Consider the following 18,834-nt stretch of genomic DNA (forward strand, 5'->3'; position numbering starts at 1 on the left):
ATATTGAACCGATGGATTATTATTCAAAAATTATGTATTTTTATATATACTAATTAGTACAATTTAAATGTCATTTTCATATACAGTTAAATGATTGAATTTTATATTCACACAAGAACTCATCCTAGTCACACACTGATAATAATATAAAATGTCTTACTGAGAAGTGTCTCACCCCATTATACAAATCATTTTCAGGACCTTAAGGGAATCGTGCCTAACATACTATGGGACAGGGATTAGACATTTTGTGGGTACTAGACAGACCTGATGAGTCACCGGTGGTTTTATGTTGTCATTTAGTTGGGTTGTATTAAATAGACAGGTAGTTAGATGTACATATTTTGGAAAAATTATAACTCCGGCAAAGTGTTCGGATGTTCCATTGTTTCATAAATCTTCCGCTGTATGATTTTAATTTCAGTAATGGTAGGTCCACCCGAGATTCCCTACTTAGGGCAGATTGCATTTATATATATGTTTGTGGTATCAGAGAGTATTTATATATTTATAGCTGTTTAAATTTTCGGATCGCTACAAAACTAATCACAAGGTCTTCTCTAACCTATTAAAATCAATAGGATAATTTTTTCCCCATATTCGTATCATTTTATTCTCTATTCTCACTTATGTATAACAAAAAATTAAATCACGAAAAATAGATTTGTTTATGTTATTATTTTTTATTTTTTATTTTTAGTTTTCTATTATTTTCAAAAAATTGAAAATCATATCTTATGATTTTTAATTCTTTCAACAACATATTTTCAGAATGTTTTATTATGAAAACTAATTTTTATAGATTAAATAATTTATTTTATACATAAATTTTAATTAAAAATCAAAATGAAAATGATCATATAAATTTAAAATATAATTAAAATAAAATATCCATACTTTTTTAAAAAATAAAAAATAGTAAAATTTATTTTAAAATTATTTTACTACTTTTCAATTGTCTCATACATTAAGATTGTTTTTTGCAAAGTAAATAATTAAGTATACTAGTTATAATATTTTTTTATATAATATTTTAATTTGTGTATTTTTATTTTTATTATTTTAATTATATTTTTTATTAAGTATTTGGTTCAAAGGCAAAAATAAGTGTTTTCTAAATTGAGGCTTTAATTTATTTTAATTCTAAAAAAATTAATCAAATAAGTTACGAATTTTTATTTTTTATTTTTATTTTTAATAGTGATACTAAATGACTTAAAATTCCGATATCAAGTTTAAATTTATCTAAATTTCTAATATTATAAAAGAGATTCTCAGTTTATTGTCTTATTTTAAAAAAAATATCAAATTTATTCCTATAGTTATCAATAATTATTTCAAAATACTTTTTTAACTACCTATAACTATTTTAAAATACCCTTATAATTATGTTAAATTTATTCTATAACTACTTATAATTTTTTCAAAATGCATTTATAATTATTTACAACTATCCTAAAATAATTTTATACTATTTAATTCTTTGCTATATTTTTATTGATTTTTTTAAAAAATTTTAAAAATGGAGAACGAGCACACACATAATGTCTATCCATAGCTAGTTTAAATAAAAATATAAAGCAAACAATATGTCTAAATAATTCATGAAACTTCAGGATGTTTGCAAAGAATTGAAAAACTCAAAAATTCAATATCTAGAGAAGAAAATAGAATACCAGTCTAAGATCATCTATACATTTACTAGAGGTAAAGAAAATTTTGACAAACTCTTAGGTTCACAAAATATGACTTTAGACAGAGAAGGTATAGGTTTTAATGGAATTGAAAATAATAAAAGGAAAAGCCTATACATGGGATACTTTGTAAAAGAATCGAAACATTATGCTAGTACCTCCTATAGTCTATACACTCACACCACATGCATCTTATGTACAAAGAAGGGGCATACTAAATTTGATTGCCCATTTAAAAGAAAATGTGTGAAACCCAAACAAGTATGGAAAATTAAAAAATCACCAACACCTAACTCGTTGAGAATAAAAGGTAGAAAAATGATATGGATTGTTAAAAAAGAAATCCCCTTAAATTTCAAGGAAGAATTTACTCAAACAGGAATTACATGATCACATAATTCTTCCTTAACGTTTATGATTAGTCATAGGGGGTAGTGTTGACAAAAGGCTTAGGAAGTGGTTCGGGCAAAAAATATAAAATCTTAGTATATGTCCACTATTTAAAATCTTACGCACTAAGTATTTTGAAAAATCAAGCCAATATGGAAATTCAAGCAAAATAATCAATCTGAACTTAATGCATATTTTCATTGGTTAAAATATGAAATTATTTGCTACTTAAATAAAAATTCTCTTCCAAATGGACATGACATGTTTGCCTTGTATTTAAATTTCAAATTGCTTAACTCACGCTTAAATATGAATATCTAAAGTTGAGCATAACATTTGTCCATTGCACTAGCTTGTGGTTTAGGGAATCTATCTCACATTATATATTATTTAATCCTAAACCCATCATTGAACTTAAAAGCCCAAGTCAAAATCAAACCATCACTCTAGGACATCTTAACTAACACGAATACTTTTTGAACAATGTCCTACTTTTGAATACTCTCTTGAACTTAAATAAAATGTTTAATCTTTAAGAGTATTCATTCTTTACTTCTCACACAAAACTCTCAAACTCCAAGTCAAACCTATTAGAGCTTTATATACTTAGAGATGAGTTGAATGACTAATAAAATTGCCTAGGTCTCAATCTAGATGAATGTATCAAATTTCAAGTAGACCTATGCACATGCAATTTAAATCAAAATCCATTTGAACTTAGGCCTCTCACATGCATTGAAACTCATATAAATAGAGGCAATATAGGCATAGAACTCTCAAAGAAATATCTATTGTGACCTTTTGGTCCTCTAAGCTGAAAACATCTAAAGCTAAGATATATATCATTGAAAATCTTAATACACTTGGCTAAAAAACTTGAAAAATAAGAAAAGGCGTAAAATGAATTAGTGCATAACTCGGGGGGAGCATATATTCTTTCATGGTTATATAAATTAAAATGCTCTCATAATTTTATTTCATGTCCAAATGTTCATGTGAGTACTGCACTGAATTCCTAACCATTCATGGTTATTTATTGTTCATGGTACCTAGTTGGATGGTTTACATTTTATATGGACAGTTGATTATACTACCTAATTGCATGCCTAGTTTAAAATGCCTTCTACATGGCGGATGCAATTGATGTGAATTGCATGTTGGTGGTGGATTATAGGTTCTTACATGCTCAAATTAAATTATATATTGCTTGTTTGAATCTATTAGGTACAGGTTGTATGGGAAAATGTCCTATATACAAACGACATGCTACTAAAATTTTGCCAGGATTTTCCCATATAAAATCATGTGATAAAGATGATTATGATAAAATAAACGTTAAAATATTTTTGAAAGGATGAGTGAAAATCAATTAAGCAAATTAAACTTCATCCTAGCATAATCATCAAATATTTAAAAAGACTAAGATTCATAAAGAACTCATTTCTATAACTCAAATTGACAGGAGGGGAGCTTCTAAGATTAAAATGCCTATCATATTATGCTCACAAATTTTTAGCTTAGATGCGGTGTTGAATCAAATGTGGCATGTGCTTAAATGAAATGATCTTTGTAAAAATCTTAAATTGACATTCATTATTTTGCCACAAGTTGTTTGTGTTTGCCATATGATCTCGCATGTGAATTATTAAATTTTTAGGATCATCATGGTTGTTGTTTTTTGGTTATATTATTGTATGTGCCTAATTGACAAATCAAAAAATTTGTACTTCCTTGTTTTAAATTGAAACTTCTGTTTCAGCAAGCAACCCCCTAGTACTTTTAACAAACATCATAAGGGGGATATATATTTATATATACACATATAAATTGATTGTAATACTTTATGTGTGACGACTTGCTTAATTTTCACATTTTTTTTTTCATAAGAATAAAATCAATATCACAAATTCCAGCTCAGCAGATCATAATCCACTTGGAACCGTGGGTACCAGGGATACATCAGAATACATAACGGAAGCCTAAGCAGCAGGTTACATACAATCACAATATTATAAATATGAAAACATCCATCACATTACCATAAATACCAGAGTCACTATATCCACTGTATTTCAGTATATACATCCCAAAAACAAAATCTAGGGACATTTTTCACAAAATCCAACTGTACATACTAAAACTTACCCTTCCAAGAGGGCAGATAAACAGCACTAATTTAGCGGGGCTTTTCCTGCTCTCCTATCTAAGGCTCCTGAAAAGTTTATAAAATTTTGGGGTGAGACACCTCTCAGTAAAGGAAATAAACTAATATCAGTGTGTGGTAACATGAGTATTCCGTGTTATACATATACATATTCAGTAACTGTTTTGTCAAATCTAGGAAAACATATATATCATTAAAACATGACATAACATATTGTATTTTCATAAACATATTTCATCTCATATAATAATAATAACACAAAAACATTTCTGATAGGTTAGCTGGTTGTTGTCATGTATTACCCCCACATGACTGGGTTGTGTGGCCCGAAGGCGGGACCTGATAATGGTTAGCCGACCACTACCAAGTCAAAAGTACAGTCTGTAAGTCTGATGGGTCTGCCTGACCTGGTCCATACACTAGGGGTGCTCTCACACTTCTTAAAAACCACATTGACCATCCAATCTCACACCACCCCGTATAACGACGTTAACACAAATATCATGATCACGAAGACCATGGACACATAGCAACGGTACCGTGCAAATGCTAGCCTAAACCAAGCAAACCAAGTTCTTATACCATATAACATATACTGAAACTGTGATACATGGATATTTCATATCATTAATTATCAGATCAATCATATCATTTTGCATATATACGGATATCATGAAAAATCATCGGCTCGTACGCCAGTATTACACATTTTATCATAGCTCGGCCCGTACGCCGGCAAATTATATCATAGCATAGCCCGTACGCTGGCAAATCACATTCATAACTCGACCCTTACGCTAGAAAATCATATCATAGCACAACCCATACGCTAGAAAATCACATCCATAGCACAGCCCGTACACCGGCAAAATATATCCATAGCTCAGCCTGTACGCAGGCAAATCATACACATAGCTTAGCCCATACGCCGGCAAACATATATAAAAATCTCAGCCTGTACGCCGATTTTCCATTATAAAAATCTGTACCATAATCACATTTCCAGAAAACAGTATTTCGTAACATTTTCTACTCATGCCACACTAACAGATTTTTCATATATTCAACATACCATCATTTTCAATAGTGTTTTCTCAAATATAAATCATATATATGAACATATTTACTTTCTTAAAATCAAATTCTATATATACATACATTTTCTTAAAAAGAACTAACTTAGTTTATCCCCTTACCCGATTCCTGAAAAACCCCTAAGAAAATTTGTCCCGCACCCGCAGGGTTCCCCGTTCAACACCCTGGAAACAACATTCCCCATAACTAAAGTTCAGTATTTCTAAGCGTACAACACTTTCTACAACTGCCAAAAATCCAAATATTGAGTAAAAAGTCTTACCCTGGATTTGGGATGGTTTCCAACTCAACCCCACCGACAATCTGCTCTAGAAGACTTGCAGAGAACTTTCCTAGAAGCGTCGTGGTGGGTTCAGATCATCGAACCGGGCGAAATCCGGCCTGAAATCGAAGAGAGAAGGAAGAGGGACTGAAGGGTAGGAGAGAGAGATGTACTGCACAAGAAATTTCGGCCAAAAATGAGTTTCAGCCACCCTAACCTCGGTGGGTTAAAATTAAATTAACCATGGTAAAATTGGGTTATGTTGGGTTAATGAGCTTTTAACATTTTGAATCTTTTCTAATTATTCCCAACAAGTCCCCAACGGTTATAATTTTACCCCTGCCTATAAATATGGGTTCATTTGTAAGGATTAGTATTAGATTAGCCAAAATAATTAGCAAAAATCCTCTCTATCTTAAAATCCCATTTTACCCAAAATACTCTCAAATATTTATTCCCTTGATACATTTTAGTATTGTGAGAGTATATTGATTGTGCTAGTGTATATTAGGTTGCTAATACTCCCAGTGTTCCTATTTGATTGATTGATTTATTTTTGGGGAGTTAGCAAGATTTCCCACAGATTTCATTTAATAAATCTTGTGTTGGGAAAAACCTAGTAGTTTAAGGATCTTTGCATTGTCATTGCAAAGATTCCTATAGCTTGATTTTGTTGTGCAAAATATTATTTAACAAGCTATATTATTCTTTCAAGCAACCCTTGAACATATTACATTGAAGAAAATATTTTGAATTGTTTTGAATATTTGCAGCATCTTTGAAACCATGGTTTATTATTGAAATTTGATAATTACTGTTTCAAAGAAATAGCTTGTTTAGAACACTGTTGAACATATTAGCGATCATATCCTGTTGAGTGTAACTTGTACAAAAATACACATCACTGAGCTTACATTTACCTACATTATTGATGTGCATTTGATTGATTAAGTATATTGCGCGTATCTGGGTACACATCTGCTTTACATGAAAGCATAATTATTGTACCATTTCATTGTATTTCAAATACTGTTGTATTTCCAGGCACGGGCCTGAAGAGGGAGACTAGCCCTTTGAAATAGTCCTGGACTGGCTTAGACCTGGTTAGGAAAGCTAAGTGCGCCATCCTGTTAAGGCGTATTGGTTGATGTCAGCCCTTTAATTGACTTGGTTAAGGTTTAGGTCAGCCCTGTGGTAATTGACCTGGTTGTAATCGGTGCCACTCCACCCGTTAAGTGAGCCATTAGTGGAATCCTCGGGCTTGTGAGTAAGAGGCACGAATGTAGGCATAGTTGGCCGAACCCCAATAATATATCGTGCGTGTTCTTTACATTTCTACAATTTATTTACTGCAGTTGTATGCTTTATTGTGAATGATGCGTATGATTTAAATTTTCGAATATTACATTAATCTGCGCATTTGGGATTGCATAGACTGACCCTAGGTTGTGAATATACTACTATTAAATTAGCTAAACCTAGGGAGAAAGTTTTAAATTTCAATTCATCCCCCTCTTGGGAATACACCAAAGTTAACATAAATTATTAATTTTTATTCACGTGTATGATTAAAATATTATTTTTAATTTAACTCTTCTTTCAGCATCGACATCCACAGCCAAGTTAGGCCGTGGTGTCACGAAGAACATGGCGCTGAAGAAGCATATGCAGAGGACGGGGCAACGCATTATGTAACAACCCCAAAAAGGGCTATATAAGATTAGTGGGGTGATTCCCAAAAAAATAATAATTAATTAATTAATTAATCGGATTTAAAAAAAAAGAAAAAAAATAAAATAATAATAATTAATTTTTTATTAATAAAATATATTATTATTAATATTAATTAAATTTATTATTATTATTATTATTATTATTATTATTATTATTATTATTATTATTATCCCTCATGAAGCAGAAGCTTTAGGAGGTTTCAAAAGTTAAAAAAGAAGAAGAAGAAGAAGATCCAGGGCTTGTGCCTGAACTCTCTCTCTCTCTCTTTCTCCTTTCATTCTCTCTCCCTCTCTCCTCGATTTTGTTAATGTGCTCCCTCCTTGTCCCAGATGTTTGAGGAGGCATCCAGGAGGTTGCCGAGCGAGGGAGGTTGTCTGCTATCAGTGCCACCAGTCTGGGCATTTTGCGAGGAACTGTCAGGCACTGCCAGCGGTAGCGGCTGCTACTCGACCATATAGAGGAGGCTATCAGGCACCTCAAGGTGGACAGCAGAGGAATACTGCCCTGACACGAGTTTATGCACTGACACAGGGAGATGCTGAGGCGCGGGAGATGTGGTGACAAGTACTGTTTCAATACTGTCATTTAAAGCTACTGTCTTGTTTGATTCTGAGGCGACTCATTCTTTCATCGCCTAAGATTATGTAAAGTTGTGTAGGTTTGAGCCTTAGCCGTTAGATATTAGTTTGTTTGTTGCTACGCCGATTGGGACTGTAAGGATATGTAGAAATGTACTCAGGGATTGTCCAGTGGATATTCAGGGGAGGTTTTTATTAGCTAATCTGGTGGTTTTAGACATGCATGAGTTTGAAATAATCTTGGGTATGGACTGGCTAGCTGCCCACTATGCTCGCAATGATTGCCATCAGAGAGAGGTAGTATTCAGACCTCTAGAGGGACAGGAGTACAGATTCGTGGGATCACGTGTGCACACCCCACCTTGGTTACTATCTACTATTCAGGCACGTAGGATGCTATCAGAAGGCAGTCAGAGATATTTAGCCTGTGTGAAGGCAGTATCAGAAGGGGAGCTGAGGGTGGAGAAGATCCCAATGGTGAGGGATTTTCCTAATGTATTCCTCGAGGATTTGCCAAGACTACCTCTTGATCGTGAGGTAGAGTTTGTTATTGATCTGGTTCTGGGGACAACGCCGATTTTGAAGGGGCCGTATAGAATGGCACCAGCAGAGTTAGAAGAATTGAAAGAAAAGTTGTTCGAACTATTGGATAAGGGGTTTATCCGGCTCAGTGTGTCGCCCTAGGGAGCACCGATTTTATTTGTGAGGAAGAAGGATGGGTCGATGAGGTTGTGCATCGACTATAGGGAAATAAACAAAGTAACTATCAAGAATAAATACCCGCTCCAGCATATCGATGATTTGTTTGATTAGTTACAGAGGACACAAATCTTTTTAAAGATAGACTTACGCTCTAGGTACCATCAGGTGAAAGTCATGGTGGAAGATGTTTCAAAGACAGCATTCATAACACGGTATGGTCACTATGAATTTCTAGTTATGCCGTCTGGTTTGATGAATGCTCCTACAGTGTTTATGGATTTGATGAACAGAGTCTTTCACCAGTATTTGGATCAGTTTGTGGTAGTATTTATTGATGATATACTGGTGTATTCAAAGAGCCTAGAGGAGCATGAGGAGCATCTGAGTATAGTGCTTCAGGTGTTGTGAGAGAAGAAGTTGTATGCAAAGCTCAAGAAGTACGAGTTCTGGTTGGAACAGGTTACCTTCTTTGGACACGTTATATCTAGGGGTGGTATTTCTGTTGATCCGAGTAAGATTGAGGCGGTGGTAGATTGGGTACAACCAAAGAATGTGCATGAGATCAGGAGTTTCCTAGGATTGGTTGGGTACTACCGCAAGTTTGTTGAGGGGTTCTCGAGTCTGTTAGGCCCGCTGACCATATTGACTAGGAAAGGCTAATGTGGTTGCTAATGCTTTGAGCCGAAAATCAATGGATTCATCTATATTTGCAGTGGAAATTCAGCATCCGATCTAGATGAATCTGGAGAGACTCGGTATGGAGCTAGTAGAGGATGATCACCACGTAATTATTGCTGACTTGGTTTTGCAACCAACTCTATAGGAGAAGATTAAAGTAGCTAAGAGGACGATGCAGAATTAGTTATAACTTACGGGGAAGGTATAGGATGGTCAGGAAACAGAGTTCAGCATCTCAGATGATGGAGCCTCGTGGTTCCGTACTAGGTTATGCGTTCTTGCTGATCTTGAGATCAAGAAAGTTATTTTGGAGGAAGCACATCGGTCTCTGTATACTGTACATCCAGGTAGCACTAAAATGTACAGGGATCTTCAAGAGTCCTTCTGGTGGAGCAACATGAAGAGGGAGATAGCCCAGTATGTGGATCAGTGTTTGACGTGCTAGCAAGTGAAGACTGAGCATCAGAGACCGGCGGGATCATTGCAGCCACTCCACATTCCTGAGTGGAAGTGGGAGCATATAGCGATGGATTTCGTCAAAGGATTACCACCGGCGTTGCGTGGACAAGATGCTATTTGGTTAGTGGTGGATCGAGTGACAAAAACTGGCCACTTTGTGCCGATCAGAGTTAGCTACTCCATGGATGGATTAGCTGAGTTATATATCCAAGAGATAGTTAGACTCCACGGCGTCCCAGTGTCCATAGTTTCAGACAAAGACCCACGGTTCACATCTCGTTTTTGGAAGAATATGTAAGGGGCCATGGGTTCTCAGTTGTCATTCAGCATACCTTTTCATCCTCAGATAGATGGGTAGACAGAGAGAACAAAACAAATTCTGGAGGATATGCTGCGAGCATGTGTGCTGGACTTTGGACGTCGTTGGATGCAGTATTTGCCACTAGTCGAGTTTGCGTATAACAATAGCTACCAGGCTGGTATTGGGATGACACTGTATGGCAAGAGGTGCCGATCCTTGTTGTACTGGGATGAGATCAGGGAGAGACATATATTGGGGTCAGAGCTGATACAGCAGACTTGGGATAAAGTCAGACTCATCAGAGACAGGATCTGAACAGCACAGAACCAGCAGAAAAGTTATGTAGATACTCGCCGGTGAGAATTGGAGTTTGACGTAGGAGATCACGTGTTCTTGAAGGTGGCACCAATGAAAGGGGTTATTAGGTTTGGGAGGAAGGGTAAGCTGAGCCCTAGGTATATTGGACCATTCAAGATTCTAGAAAGAGTGGGTCCAGTTACCTATCGTTTGGCTTTACCACCAGTCCTATCTAGGATCCAAGACGTATTCCACGTTTCTATGCTGAAAAACTATGTCCCAGATCCCTCCCATGTGATCAGTTATGAAGTACTGGAATTGGGTGATGCTTTAACTTATGAAAAAATGTCAGTGCAGATTCTTGATTGGAAGGAGCAAGAGTTACGCAAACGAATAATAAATTTTGAGGACGAAATTTTTATAAGGAGGGGAGAACGTAATAACCCCAAAAAGGGCTATGCAATATTAGTGGGGTGATTCTAAAAAAATAATAATAATAATTAATTAATCGGATTTAAAAAAAAAAAGAAAAAAATAATAATTAAAATTTATTTTTATTTTTATTAATAAAATATATTATTATTAATATTAATTAAATTTATTATTATTATTATTATTATTATTATCCTTCCTAAAGCAAAAGCTTCAGGAGTTTTCAAAAGTTAAAAAAGAAGAAGAAGAAGAAGAAGAAGATCCAGGGCTTGTGCCTGAACTCTTTTTCTCTCTCCTCTCATTCTCTCTCCCTCTCTCATCGATTTCGTGGCGGATTTTCGCCCGATCGAAAATTGAAAGATACCGCTGGACTCCATTCTCCGCTGCCATCATTTCTACCGGAGCGGATTGGTGGTAGGAGCGGCGTAGACGTATCTCCTGGGGTAAGCTCATTTCTATTTTTTTCTTTAATTTCTTGCAATTTATAAGTTTGATTAACGAATAGACACCACCACGAGAATCTATGGATGATTCTCTACATGTCTAGTGAGACAGAATTCTCATGGGGTCGTTATGGGCAAAACCCCAAATTTGGGGTACAGAGGTTATTAAGGGGCTTATTTTTAATTAATTAACATAAATTTAGAAATACTCAAATGTTGAGCATCTGGAGCTGAAATATAATTTTTGGAATTTAGGGTCCGGATGAGCGCCGCGGGTGTAATTTTGGTACCCACAAGAAAAATTCAGAAAATTAAATGGGGGTGTTAAATATTAGTTTAAATGTTAATTTGAGATATATGGAGCCTAGGAAAGGTTAGATGGGTATTATTTTGGAGAAATAGGTTAATTAATCTGGAAAAAAAAATGCAAATTGCAGGATTTGAATTTCAGGCGCCAAGGGCGTAGGATTTGGGTCCTAACGAGACTCTCAGTAAGTCAGGTAAGGGGAATAAATTATAACAATATTTTTAGAATTACTGTGTGAATTAATATGTGAAAATGAGCATATGATATTTTGCCTGAAAGTTATTATGATATAAATATTAGATAAATTGTGTGGCATTTGAGTAATATTAAATTGTGATGCTTTGTAGTATAAAATTAACATATTATGAATATTGGATGAAAATTGTGTGGCGCATTACATGTGTTGAAAAATGTGAAATATAACGATGTGTATTTTCTGAGAAAATATTGAAACGAGAATGATTGGTGTGGTTAGTGGAAAATAATGAAATGTGATATTTATATGTGAGTAGAAATTATTTACATGAAAAATGAGATTGTACAAATTAATGAATTGAGATATACTGAAATATGATTGATGATATGCCAAAGCCGCACAATAATTGTGGGTGGGTGGTATTCCTTTCCTACTGATGCTGTTGGGGAGGTATGCTCAGTATGGAGACTGTGTGTGTGTTTTAAGTTCCTATTGATGCTGTTAGGGAGATATGCTCAGTATGGAGACTGTGTGTGTGTGTGTGAAGTTCCTACTGATGCCGTTGGGGAGGTATGCTCAGTATGGAGACAGTGTGTGTGTGTGTGAAGTTCCTACTGATGTCGTTGGAGAGATATGCTCAGTATAGAGACTGTGTGTGTGTGTGTGTGAAGTTCTTATTGATGCCGTTGGGGAGGTATGCTCAGTATGGAGACTGTATGTATGTGTGAAGTTCCTATAGTTGTCGTTGGGGAGGTATGCTCAGTATGAAGACTGTGTGTGTGTGGGAAGTTCCTATTGATGCTGTTGGGGAGGTATGCTCAGTATAGAGACTGTGTGTGTGTGCGAAGTTCCTACTGATGCCGTTGGGGAGGTATGCTCAGTATGGAGACTGTGTGTGTGTGTGAAGTTCCTACTGATGCCGTTGGGGAGGTATGCTCAGTATGGAGACAGTGTGTGTGCGCGAAGTTCCTACTGATGCCGTTGGGGAGGTATGCTCAGTATGGAGATTGTGTGTGTGTGTATGAAGTTCATACTGATGTCGTTGGGGAGGTATGCTCAGTATGGAGAATGTGTGTGTGTGTGTGTGTGTGTGAAGTTCCTACTGATGTCGTTGTGGAGGTATGCTCAGTATGAAAATTGTGTTGTGAGATTCCTATCGATGCCGTTGGGGAGGTATGCTCAGTATGGAAATCGTGAATGTGTTGAGAATTGGAATTGTGATTTAATGTATTATGTAAAGTACATAAATGGGAATTTAGGTATACATAGATATGTAATGAGTTAAAATGGGATATGATTATGAAAAATGAAAGAGTGTGTTTTTTATAAAATAAATAATTGAGGCGAAATGAAACTCTACGCCTGAGGGCTTACTGAGTAAGGTGAGTGCCCTGATAGGTATTAGATGTGGCCATTCCTGGCAGCATAATGTGTTAGGGCAAAGGGAAGCTACCGGTATAGGCGGGCAATCTTCCCTATTCTCGGGAACTTTGAGGGTAAGTATGTGTGTTAGAAATGAATAAACTTGAGGAATGATTTTAAAGCTTATAAAAGCTTGTGTTGTATATCTATATGATTATAAGAATGAGAATATCAGTGTATTTTCTCAGATAAAATGTTGTTTTGAAAAACAAGTAAAGCATGTTATAACTGAACTCATATGACCACACACTGTAAATAATTTATTCCTTCTTACTGAGATGTATCTCACCCAAATTATCTAAAATTTTCAGGGAATAGGTATAAATCAGGTGATAGAGCTCCGTGATCTTATGGAGGTGGGACCCTGACACACAGGGTGAGTTTTTGGATTAGGGGGTGTGTAATTTCCCCTATAGTTGAGTAGTTTTTAACTTTGTGATAATGATTTATATGTGTGTATATAGATACTCTGGATATTGTATTTTGAATGATATAAATACATTGTCTTCCGCTGTTAGGTTTTATAAATAAAATGACTTTTTACCCGATACCTAATGCTGGTCGGGTCGTACGAATGATAGTAGGATTGTTGATGTGGCCGATTTGTGAATGTTATGGATGACGTGTGATCATTTATTTATTATTTAGGAAAAAAAATTGTACGACAATCGAGGCGTTACACATTAGGATCGACATTCCTCCAGGCTTCATCGCCTTGCGTGACAATTCGTGTCCAGTGTGGACGCAAGAGCTCGACATTATACGCCGACAGTATGCTCCAATCACCACCTTTAACTGGCCACAGGTTATTGAGGCACAGTGCATGGTTCTTTACATGCGCATCTTGGTAAGTAATGCCAAACCTTTTTTTTTTTTTTATAACTTTTAATATACTAGCCAATCAACTATCTAACATTCTAAATGTATTACCTATGCAGGAGGAGTTCGATATGGACCTTCTCCACGAGGACTATGTGAAGAGGGCGGTGGATGTCCAACTTTGCAATAAATTTAAGTCCTACTGTGCGAAAATGAGCAAACATTTTTATACGATGGGAGATGAAGCAGAAACCCACCCATACAATAAGATATCCAAGAGGATTGGCAGGTGATGTGTCGCCATTTCTGCGACCCACACTATCAGGTGATGAGTTTGTATTATAATATCTACTTTAAGCTTTTCTATGGCTAATAAGAAGTCTTGACATCTTTACTGCAACAAACTCCCTACGACGCATTGCGGTGGGTTGAGGTTATTCGTAAATCATCGACAAGTAATTGCTATATATAACACTATCTAACGATTACCTGAATTAATATTAATGATGTTTTATATGATAATGTAGTGTAATCCCGCGACTGGCGCCGAGGGGCCATTGCTAGATCTTTATCAGAGAACGCACTAATGGCGATCAGGGGAGTGGTGCGACGGTGTGCAAAGCAAACATGTAAGTCAAATTAAATATGTAATTTATAATTTGATTCCAAACATTGAAGTTATATTCTCATTTATTCTTTTTTATCATTTTCATGACTGAAAATAGGCACGGATGGTCGAGCTGAGAGATGCACCTATTGAAGAGGGGAACCAGTAAATAACGGATTACAAGATAACCGCTCAGGTGCTTGAGGAACAAGCGGGGGGCTGGCTGAAAGGGCTTGGAAGTGGATACATTGCCCCCACAATATTGTCTTCGATGGGTGCAGTGGCTCGTGCTGTGCTAGAAGAAGCGCGTAGAGAGGCCGATGCTCAGGCGGATGAGATGGATCAGCGCGTGCAAATGGTGGAGCTGGAGAACCAGGAGTTGAGACACATGGTGTCTAACATCACATTGGAGAACTAGAGTTTGAAAGAAAAGGTCTCCACCTTTGAAGTCATGCTCGCAGCTATGATGAACAAGCAAGCGCAATTCGAAGAAATGATGTGCCAATCTCGATCAGATGATGCAGGTGGCTCCTCTCATTAGAAGGTATGTCGTTGTTCTATTCTTGTGCATTGAAAATTCAGTATGTATACCTCATAGAGTAGGAATTTTAGATAATTATGGAAAATATGGATGTTTGAACTGATAGGTAAAAAAAGTTTATTTCATGATATATAGCATATTTTTGCTACATATTAATTTCAAAGATTAACTTAATTTTGTATGCATATTGCTGCATATTCTTCTACACATTAATTAAGGCATCTCACTATACATAAATATATTCATCATCACATAAAGATTTGGAATCACAATACACATAATTTATTTGTATAGTGTATGTGCGCATATATTTATTTGTAGAAGCGACCTTAAATTTTTAACTATTTTACGACAAGGAGCTTCAAACTTATACATGAAATACATGAGTACGCTAGTATGCGTGTCCTTGCAAATTAATATTAGAAAATTTAAAAAAAAAACTCCATTTCAAATATGTTGTGTATGCTTAAAAAATGAATAAATTTTGTTGGTTTTCAAAATAGAGATGAAAATTATTTTGTATTTTTTGAGTAAATGAAGAAATGAATAATATTGCACTATGTTATATCCTTTGTTAGGTGGTATTATTTATATCCTTTGTTAGATTCTTAGTACTTCATTGGATGTAATAAATGAGTCCATTGCAAACTCATTATTAGACACGTCATTAGATGCATTTTCACATTAGATGTGCAAGTCTTACGAGCAATAATAAATTGTGCTTTAAAGTTTTCTTGGAAATATTTTCTTGATGGATGGTATTATGTTATATGAATTGTATCTTGTGCATTGGAATACATGATTGTGTTGAACGCCAACTACATGGTTGATGTAGTACATTGTGAATTGCATGTTGGTAGTGGATTTAGGTTCTCGCATGCTCAAACTCACTGGTATCTACATGATGCGTATTATTGTGATTTGTTTGCTTGAATCTATCAAATTTTAGTACAAAAATTCTTTGGAAAATATCCAATTTACAAACGATATGCTGCGAAATTTCGTTAAAGTTTTTTCAGAATAAAACCATGTACAAAGAAACATATGCATGATCAGTTAAAACTTAAAGTCATTCTAACTCGTGCCTCTCACATGTTGATATTCATAAGAAAATAGGCGATCTTAGGCTTATCATTGAAAATGTCCAATATCGTTGGCTAAGAACAACAATGTATAGAATACAGTGAAAGGTCAATAACTAAATGTCATATAAGTGAAAGCCACTTATGAACATTAAAACCCATTAAAGAATCACAACTCGAAACCTACTATATATTGAAAACTTTTATAGTCAAACTCAAGTTAGCAAATTAAATCCTAAGGACCAAAGACAAGCTCAAAAATCTCCAACAAAGCAAAGGCAATCTTAAAACCTTCTAAAAATCATCAGCAAAGTGTACATGAGAAACAAACTCCATTCTTGCCAAGCAACAAACCTTCCACAAGACCACAAGCCTCACACCTAATTAGCACTCTAATTAAGACATTTATCACCAAACTGAACCAAAAAATGAAATAACAAACTACCATGAAGAAAATGGAATATGTAAACGAGGATTCCACCACCATCATTGAATAGAAGAAAAACAAATCATAATCCATTTCCTCAATCTATAACCAGAGCTTTTTATGTCCATAACTGAATCCAAGAAACCCCAACTTAATCTATCGCAAGCCTTCTCACAATCTAAGTAACAACTTCATGCACAACCCAAACTGCATCAAGAATGTTTAAGAAGCAACCTTCTGGACAAAATTAGAAAACCTTAGTTGAATTGTGTTTTAATGTTTTCCTCGTAATATTTTCTTGATGGATGGTATTATGTTATATGAATTGTATATTGAACTACTGGAATACATGCTTGTGTTGAACGCCAACTACGTGGCTGATGCAGTACATTGTGAATTGCATGCGGGTAGTGGATTTAGGTTCTCGCATGCTCAAACTCACTGGTATTTGCATGATGCGTATTATTGTGATTTTTTTGCTTGAATCTATCAAGTTTTAGTGTAGGAATTTTTTGGAAAATGTCTAATTTATAGACGGCATGCTGCCGAAATTTCGTTAAAGTTTTTCCAGAATAAAACCATGTATAAAGAAACGTATGCATGATTAGTTAAAACTTAAAGTCATTCTAACTCACATCTATCACATGTTGATATTGGTAAGAAAAGAGGCGATCTTAGGCTTATCATTTAAAATGTCCAATATTCTTTGGCTAAGAACAACAATGTATAGAATATAGTGAAAGGTCAAGAACTAAATGTCATATAAGTGAAAGCCACTTATGAACATTAAAACTTATTAAAGAATCACAACTCGAAACCTCCTATATATTGAAAACTTTTATAGTCAAACTCAAGTTAGCAAATTAAATCCTAAGGACCAAAGACAAGCTAAAAAATCTCCAATAAAGTAAAGACAATCTTAAAACCTTCTAAAAATCATCAACAAAGTGTACATGAGAAACAAACTTCATTCCTGCCAAGGAACAAACCTTCCACAAGACCACAAGCCTCACACTTCATTAGCACTCTAATTAAGACATTTACCACCAAACTGAACAAAAAATGAAATAACAGACTGCCATGAAGAAAGCGGAATATGTAACAAGGATTCCACCACTATCATTGAATAGAAGAAAAACAAACCATAATCCATTTTCTCAATAAATAACCAAAGTTTTTTATGCCCATAACTGAATCCACGAAACCCCAACTCAATATATCACAAGCCTTCTCACAATCTAAGTAACAACTTCATGCACAACCCAAGCTGCATCAAGAATGTTTGAGAAACAACTTTTTGAACAAAACTAGAAAACCTTAGTTGAATTGTGTTTTAACATTTTCCTTATAATATTTTATTGATGGATGGTATTATGTTATATGAATTGTATATTGAACTATTAGAATACATGCTTGTGTTGAACGCCAACTGCATGGCTGATGTAGTACATTATGAATTGCATGCTGGTACTAGATTTAAGTTGTTGCATGCTTGAAATGTTTTATTTTGTGAAAAAAACTACGTTTCAGGTACAAGTTTTATAGGAAAATGTCCAATTTATAGACGGCATGCTGCTGAAATTTTGTTAAAATTTTTCAAAAAAAAAAAAAAAACTGCGTACAAAGATAATTATGATAAAATGAATGTTAAAATATTTTTGAAAGGATGAGTGAAAGTTAAATGAAAAGTCATTTCATTAAGCCCTAAATTTGCATCTATTAACATACATGGTGTAACGACTTGCTACTTATATAACATTTTTTTTTCTATATATATATATATATCATAAATACCATCTGTCTAAAATACTACTAATAATCCCAGGCTTAAAGGAGCACCGAGGAAACTCTGTACGTCACACATACCTAAGCAGCGATATACAAGAAACTGGGAATTGCTATATACAATACCAAAAAACTATAAATCTCAAAATGTATGCAAATATTACAAAATACCAAGTGACATCACTAAAACCTGGAATCTACCCCAAACCACTGGTATCATAGAAACACCTACCCTTCCAGTATGGGTAGTGCAAGATAATCTTTATCCGTGAGCCTGATCTACTCGCCTAGTTAGATCTCCTGAAAAATGGTAAGTCACTGGGATGAGACAACACTCAGTAAGAGGAAATATGTTATCACTAGTGTGTGGCAGCTGAGTTACACATTTAATATACTGAAATAATACTGAAATTGTAAAT

Source organism: Malania oleifera, chromosome 10, assembly GCF_029873635.1.
Source record: "Malania oleifera isolate guangnan ecotype guangnan chromosome 10, ASM2987363v1, whole genome shotgun sequence".
Taxonomy (NCBI): domain Eukaryota; kingdom Viridiplantae; phylum Streptophyta; class Magnoliopsida; order Santalales; family Ximeniaceae; genus Malania; species Malania oleifera.